This window comes from Gossypium hirsutum, chromosome A13, assembly GCF_007990345.1.
Source record: "Gossypium hirsutum isolate 1008001.06 chromosome A13, Gossypium_hirsutum_v2.1, whole genome shotgun sequence".
Taxonomy (NCBI): domain Eukaryota; kingdom Viridiplantae; phylum Streptophyta; class Magnoliopsida; order Malvales; family Malvaceae; genus Gossypium; species Gossypium hirsutum.
In genome coordinates, this window is record NC_053436.1 from 40257779 (window position 1) to 40267052 (window position 9274).

Consider the following 9274-nt stretch of genomic DNA (forward strand, 5'->3'; position numbering starts at 1 on the left):
TAGTCAATAGCACAAATGCCTTCGGGACTTAGCCCGGATATAGTCACTAGCACAACTGCCTTTGGGACTTAGCCCGGATATAGTCACTAGCACCATGCCTTCGGGACTTAGCCCGGATGTCATCTGAATAATCATGCACATATATCGATAAATCATGACACATCCATATTTCATTTTCATTACTAAAGCTCAAACACAAGACACTTATCAAACCTTACCAATTTCGGCTCAATAGCCATATACAAAGAGCATGATTTCGAGTGGCTTTATAACATGATCTCTATACACATTATCGGATACCCGTCATAGGTATAAACTAATCACCTCAATATATCATTCAAGTAAAGTCATTATATCTCCGTTTATTTGTTATGCTTATATGTCATGACTTAATCAAATCATAAATAAGTTTCATTACTCGAAGACTTACCTCGGATGTTGTCGAACCACTTCAACAGCTATTCAATTACTTTTTCCTTCCCTTTATCGGATTTAGTCCCCCTTTGCTCTTGAGCTTAAGTTCAACAAATTTTAAACTAGTCATTAATCGACTATTCAAGTATTACTTTCAGAATATAATACATATAGATTCGACTTTCACACATATAGATTATAGTAAGCTTTATAAAAATCAATAAATAATTCATTAGCAAATTTTCATTAATGTTTACAATATAATTACAATTTCCCTATAAGCTGACTTCCTGAGCAACAGTCACTAAAGTTTTTATAACTGGAGCTACAAAACTCCAAATCAATTTCCGTAAATTTTTCTTGATAGAAGACTCATTTATCTATTATTCATAAAATTTTCAAAATTTTTAGTTTAGCCCAACAATACCAGATATTTCTTAAAGTTCACCTTGTTTCACTGTTTCACTGTTTGACTAAATTGACTACTCTTCACTACGAATCAAATTTCTCATTGTACAGAATTCAAAATATGTTCTCGTTTATTTCATTTGAAAATATACTCATTAAGGAGTCTAAGCATATGAATTTTATCTTAGGTCCATTTTTGTACAATTTATACTGATTTTATAAAAACAGAACAGGGAATCTAGTACACATTTTGACTCAGCCCCACAATACTTCAAATATCTCAAGATCGGTAACTCTTTTGTTTTTATAGTTTCTTTTGTAAGAAACTAGACTGTTCAAGCTTTAATGACATAATTTATTCAGCTTCTAACTCAACTCCTACAAATTATGACGATTTTCTAAAATCACCTTACTGCTGCTGTCCCCAAGCAGATTATTACCAAATCAAATACTAACATTTGCATTTCACCTCAATAGCTAGCTTAGCAAACCTTAATTTAACATATAATTGTTCATAACACAATTAAAGCATCCTCTCCATTCCATCAATTCAAAACACATACATTGCCCAATAATATCCAAAATCATATTCGGCCTTAGTACACAACTTGTTAGCCGATTTTTCTCCATTTAGCAACTAATGCACATATGTGCTCATTTGTTAGACTCTACTTCACCTAACTACCATTTTTTTTCATCCAAATAACATGAACAACACCATTTCTTGAACATTTTCTCTTAACCGATTACTCATGTTACCAACAAGATTCAAAATTTGGACATGGGCTAACTAAGGGACTTAGTAACTAGCTTAATACACTCAACAATTTCAAAAGCTACCATGAATTACATAACTTATTTATACATAAATTTTCAAGGATTTCAAAGTACTTACCTCTTCCTAAACATCAACCAAGCTGAACATGAAACAAGGGAATTCTTTTCTTCTCCCACCCTCAAGTCACGGCAAAGGAGGAACAAGGAGGAGACAACTTTTGTTTTTTTCCTCCCACTCACCTCATGTTCTATTATTCTTAATTCATTATTTTATTGTGTAACATAAAATTTTTAGCACAAAATAATTATAATATGCTTTAGTCCATAACATGGCCGGCCACCATCTAGAATTTGGCCAATTTGACATGCAAGTACAAGCATTTTCTATCATGCATCAATAGGCCACTTTAACATTTGCCTAGCACATTTCTAAATTTTCTCACACAAGTCCTATTTAATAAAATTCACTTACAATTAACAAAATTCAAACACGAAATTTTCACACATGCATATATACATATAATAAGCATCAAATATGTCGGTTAATTATTTTTATGACTCGGTTTTGTGGTCCCGAAACCACTTTTCGACTAGGGTCACATTAGGGCTGTCACAACTCTCCCCCACTTAAGAAATTTTCGTCCCCAAAATCTTACCGGTAAATAGGTTTGGGTATCGTTCTTTCATAGAGTTCTCGGTTTCCCAAGTAGCTTCTTCGATCCCGTGTTTGAGCCACAACACCTTTACTAACGGAACCCTTTTGTTTCGCAACTCTTTCACCTCACGAGCGAGGATACGAATCGGTTCTTCTTCATAACTCATATCGGCTTGAATTTCTACCTCGGAGGGATTTATTATGTGCGAAGGATCAGATCTGTAACGTCGAAGCATCAAAATATGAAAAACGTTGTGAATCCTTTCAAGTTCAGGGGGTAAAATCAACCTATATGCAACTGGACCAACTCGTTCGGAGATTTCATATGGCCCAATGAACCTCGGACTCAGTTTGCCCTTACGGCCAAATCTGAGTATCTTTTTCCAAGGTGAAACCTTAAGAAACACTTTATCTCCCACTTGATACTCAATGTCTTTTCGTTTCAAATCCGTGTACGACTTCTGACGATCTGAAGCTGTCTTCAGACTTTCACGAATTACTTTTACTTTCTGCTCAGCATCCTTGATCAAATCAACTCCAAAAATTTACTTTCACCGAGTTCGGTCCAAAACAACGGTGTACGGCATTTATGACCGTACAAAGCCTCGTAAGGTGCCATCTTAATGCTTCATTGAAAACTATTGTTGTAAGCGAATTCAATCAAAGGTAAATACCGCTCCCATGAACCACTAAACTCAAGGATGCAACATCTCAACATATCCTCGAGTATCTGAATTATCCGCTCGGATTGACCATCCGTCTGGGGGTGAAAAGCGGTGCTAAAATGCAACTTGGTACCCAAAGCTTCTTGCAATTTCTTCCAAAATCGCGAGGTGAATCTCGGATCTCTATCCGACACAATAGAAATGGGTACCCCGTGCAATCTTACAATCTGAGAAACATACAATTCAGCTAGTTTATCCAATGAATAATCCGTACGTACGGGAATAAAATGAGCCGACTTAGTCAGTCTATCAACAACAACCCAAATCGTATCTTTCTTACTTGCCGACAATGGCAACCCAGATACAAAATCCATCGTGACTCGATCCCATTTCCATTCAGGTATCATGATCGGCTGAAGTAAACCTGTAGGCACTTGATGTTCCGCTTTCACTTGTTGACATATTAAACACTTCGAAACAAAATCGAAAATGTCTCGTTTCATACCATGCCACCAAAACTGACGTCTCAGATCGTTGTACATTTTCGTACTCCCCAGGTGAATTGACATTCGGCTACAATGAGCTTCGTTCAGAATCATCAAAATAAGTTCTGAATTTCTTGGAACACACAAACGGCTTCTGAACCTCAAACAATCGTCATCGTCAATTTGAAACTCTGATTCCATATTCGAAACACATTCAACCCGTTTTGCAACCAATTCATCATCGACTTTCTGAGCTTCACGAATTTGATGAATCAACAATGGTTTGGCCTTTGATTCTGCTACTAACACATTGCCGGATAGAACAAACAAGTGTACGTTCATTGCTCGTAAAGCAAACAGTGATTTACGACTTAAAGCATCCGCAACCACATTAGCCTTTCCGGTGATAGTCAATGACAAGCTCATAATCTTTTAACAACTCAAGCCAACGTCTTTGGCGTAGATTCAAATCTCTTTGAGTCATCAAATATTTGAGACTTTTGTGATCCGAAAATACATGCCACTTCTCACCAAATAAGTAATGTCGCCATATTTTTAAAGAGAATACGATGGCAGCTAGTTCGAGATCATGGGTTGGGTAATTTTCTCATGTGGCTTCAATTGCCTCGGCGCATAAGCTACAACTCGACCTTCTTGCATCAATACAAAACCCAACCCAAGTAAGGATGCATCACTGTAAATGACAAACTCTTTGCCTGATTCGGGCTGCACTAGTACTGGAGCTTCAGTCAAATAAGTCTTTAGTTGATCGAAACTTTTTTGACATTTTTTTGTCCATTCAAACTTAACATCTTTCTGAAGCAGTTTTGTCATTGGTGTGGCTATCATCGAAAAACCCTTTACAAACCGTCTGTAGTAACCGGCAAGTCCCAAAAAGCTTCGAACCTTGGTAATATTTCTCGGAGGCTTCCAGTTAAGTATGGCTGAAATTTTGCTCGGATCAACTCAAATACCCGATGCAGATACCACATGACCCAAGAAGCTAACCTCTCTTAACCAGAACTCACACTTACTGAACTTAGCATATAATTGCTTATCCTGTAAAATCTGCAACACTAATCCCAGGTGTTCAGCATGATCGGTTTCATTTCTCGAATAGACCAAAATATCATCGATAAACACAACTACAAACCAATCCAAAACGGTCTGAAGATCCGATTCATCAGATCCATAAATACTGCAGGGGCATTAGTGAGCCCAAACGGCATCACTAAGAACTCGTAGTGACCGTATCTCGTTCTGAAAGTAGTTTTGGGTATATCCAAATCTCGAATTCGCAACTGATAATAGCCCGATCTCAAATCTATCTTTGAAAACACTGAGGCTCCCTTTAGTTGATCAAACAAATCATCAATACGCAGTAACGGATATTTATTCTTTATTGTCACTTTATTCAGCTGACGATAGTCGATGCACAATCTCATGGTTCCGTCCTTCTTTTTCACAAACAATACTGGTGCACCCCAAGGTGAGAAACTTGGTCGAGCGAAACCTCTATCCGTCAACTCTAGCAACTGAGCTTTCAATTCCTTTAATTCCATTGGTGCCATACGATACGGAGCTATCGAAATCGGTGTAGTCCCAGGTACAAGTTCGATGCCAAACTCTACCTCCCGAACAGGTGGTAACCCTGGTAATTCTTCGGGAAAAACATCCGGATATTCACAAACTACTGGTACCGACTCAAGTTTCTTTTCTGATTCTTCATTGTCAAGTACGTATACAAGATACGCTTCACACCCCTTTCTCATATATTTTTGAGCTAACATCGAGGATATTATTGTTGGCAATCCATTCACTACAGTAGACTCAACTCGGATTATCTCATTATTTGCACACCTCAAATCAATAGTCTACTTTGCAATTCACAACCGCATCATGTATGGTCAACCAATCCAAACCGAGAATAACATCAAATTCATCAAACGGTAAAAGCATCAAGTCTCCGAAAATAGGAACCTCGAATTACTAGGGACATTTCTTACACACCTTATCAACAAGCACATAATGACCCAAGGGATTCGACACTCTAATAACGAACTCAGTAGACTCAACAGGTAAAGTCTTACTGGATGCTAAAGTCTCACATATATAAGAATGAGTAGAACCAGGGTCAATCAATGCAATCACATAGTATCAAAGAGAGTGAAAGTACCAGTAATAACATCAGGCGAAGAAGCATCCTCGCGTGCACATATAGCATAACTCTGGCAGGAGCATGAGCCTCAGATCTGTGGTAACATCTCTAGATCCTTTCTGACCGCCACTAGCATTCCCGCATTTTTAGATGGTCTACCTCGAGCAGTAGTAGCACTTGGTTTCCCACTCTGATTACATTTGTTCAGACAGTCCGGGCAATCCTTGATAAAGTGGTCAGCTGATTCGCACTTATAACAGGAGCGATCATGGAATCTACAACTCCCCGAATGCCATTTACCACAATACTGGCACTCTGTTCTGTCTCGACGATCATTTCCAACACTAGCAACCGAAGCGACTCGTGTACTCACAGGGGGTCGATCACGATCTCGTCTAGAAAAGCCCGAAGTGCCTTTAGACCGGCCTGAATCATCTCTAAATTTCTTCGATGACTGTTGAAAGGGCTTCCAGAAGATCTCTTACGAAACTCTTTTGCTCCCATATCAGCTTTTCTTTTCTCCTTACTGAGCTCTTCGGCTTGCAAGCTCGCTCGACAAGTACCACAAATTCTCTAATTTCTAAAATGCCAACACACAGTTTATATCTTCGTTCAGTCCATCTTCAAATGTTTGCACATTACGGCTTCTGAGGAAATGCATTCTCGAGCGTATTGACTAAGCCTTACAAACTTTGTTCATAATCAGTAACCGACATGGAACCTTGTTTAAGTTCAAGAAATTCTTTCCGTTTTTGATCAATGAATCTCTGGCTGATATACTTTTTTCGAAACTCGATTGGAAAAACTCCCAAGTTACTTGCTCTCTGGGCACAACAAAAATCAACGTATTCCACCAATAATAGGCAGAATCTCGTAGCAAGGAGATAATACACTTAAGGCATTCATCGGGTGTGCAAGATAGTTCATCAAGTACCCCGAATAGTGTTGTCCAACCAAAATTCAGCTTGTTTGGCATCATCACTGTCTGTAGCCTTAAATTCAGTAGCCCCGTGTTTCGGATTCTATCAACTGGGGGCTTATTTAATCTTATCTGGTCAGTTACCAGAGGTATCACAGGTGCAGGGGTTGTATTATTCGGGAGTGGGGGTTGTGGAACAGCCGTTTTAGTTCGAATGTACTGATTGAACCAGTCATTCATTACGCTATAAAAAGCTTGTCTAGCTTCATCATTCTGATTACTAGCAATAGGTTGAGAGTCCACCGGCGCTGTCCCTTGCGCGGAGCAGGCCTACACTTCACATCATCAGCTACCGCTCGGTTGGGATCGGGATCATTACTATAAGTAAACACATTTTAACTGTCAGAAATCACCACACTATCAATAAACACATAAGGCATGTATAGCTAAACCCGAACGTATACGTAGTCCTAGAATTGACTAAACGTAGCTCTGTACCATAAAATTGTAATGCCCCGTACCCGAGACCGTTGCCGGAGTCGAACACGAGGTTTAACGACTTAATCATTTACTTCGCAGTTCATTTAAAATTTCCAGACAAGCTGGCTAACTGCATACAGTCACTTAAAATCATATCTCGAGTTCCGAAACTCGAAAACTGATTCCGTAAATTTTCCTGAAACTAGACTCATATATTTGTCCATGGTCAAGCCAATTAGTACAGTTATTAGTTAAAGTCTCCCCTTTCAGGGTTCGACTACTCTGACCTTCATGCATTACACTTAGATATCTCCCTGTACAAGCTTCGATGCTTATGCGTTTTTCTAGTGAAACTAGACTAAAAAAGGAATCTATACATATAAAGAATGACTTCTAATATCTCTGGTTAATTTATGGTAAATTTCAAAGTCAGAACAGGGGATCCAGAAAACGCTCTGGCCCTGTTTTACGAAAAGTTAAACATCTCATAAAATACGGCTCATATGGTCGTTTCGTTACTTTCATATGAAAATATACTCATCAAGATTCGATTAAATAATTTATTCACTATTTAATTCCATTCCTACTATTTTTAGTGATTTTCCAACTTACATCACTGCTGCTGTCAGCATCTATTTAGGGTAAATTTTACCTATTTCATAATTTTCCATGAATCAAATAGTAAATTGACATACATTATTATCAAGGGTAATCCTGATTAGCCATGACGTACGTAGCACCAATAGGACCATGATTGGCCATTCCAATGGCTAGTCATTACCAAACATTCCACACCACTTAATAACCATATCACAAGACCATAATGTTATACTTCGAAATATACGAGCTATTTTCGCATGGCTATACGAATACACATTACCAAAGGGTACTTATTAACAACAAGGGTCAGCCCTATACATGCCATTTTCAAAATTGAACTAAAAGATTACCAAAAGTAGCTTAGATAGTGTGGATGACTTCGACTTTGACACTCCCGAGTCCGATAGCTGACGAACAAAATCTATAAAAAGAGAATCAAAGTAACTGAGTAAGCATTTTAATGCTTAGTAAGTTCAAGTAATGAAATTATTCACGACTAAGGTATAACGTTCATATGACTACATGAATAATTGCATATATGCATGTTCTCAAATCATACTTACTTCATGCTTCAACCATTATATTCAACACAGGGAATCAAACCTAACTAGAGGTCGGAAGTTCGTTAATCAATTGAGCGAATACTATTTAAAAGGAATCAACCTTTCCGATGCATATACGAAACATACCTTATCGTTTGGATTTTATGTTCGTATTAATTGAAATTATTACAGCAAGATCGCTCACTCCAAACCCAAGTACCTTCGGGATTTAGTCGGATATAGCAACTCGCACAAATGCCTTCGGGACTTAGCCCGGATATAGTCACTAGCACAAATGCCTTCGGGACTTAGCCCGGATATAGTCAATAGCACAACTGCCTTCGGGACTTAGCCCGGATATAGTCACTAGCACATCCCTTCGGACTTAGCCCGGATGTCATCCGAATAATCATGCACATATATCGATAAATCATGACACATCCATATTTCATTTTCATTACTAAGCTCAAACACAAGACACTTATCAAACCTTACCAATTTCGGCTCAATAGCCATATATAAAGAGCATGATTTCGAGTGGCTTTATAACATGATCTCTATACACATTATCGGATACCCGTCATAGTATAACTAATCACCTCAATATATCATTCAAGTAAAGTCATTATATATCCGTTTATTCGTTATGCTTATATGTCATGACTTAATCAAATCATAAATAAGTTTCATTACTCGAAGACTTATCTCGGATGTTGTCGAACCACTTCAACGGCTATTCAATTACTTTTCCTTCCCTTTATCGGATTTAGTCCCCCTTTGCTCTTGAGCTTAAGTTCAACAAATTTTAAACTAGTCATTAATCGAGTATTCAAGTATTACTTTCAGAATATAATACATATAGATTCGACTTTCACACATAGATTATAGTAAGCTTTATAAAAATCAATAATAATTCATAGCAAATTTTCATTAATGTTTACAATATAATTACAATTTCCCTATAAGCTGACTTCCTGCGCAATAGTCACTAAAGTTTTTATAACTGGAGCTACGAAACTCCAAATCAATTGCCGTAAATTTTTCTTGATAAAGACTCATTTATCTATTATCCATAAAATTTTCAAAATTTAGTTTAGCCCAAAATACCAGATTTTCTTAAAGTTCACCTTGTTTCACTGTTTGACTAAACTGACTACTCTTCACTACGAAT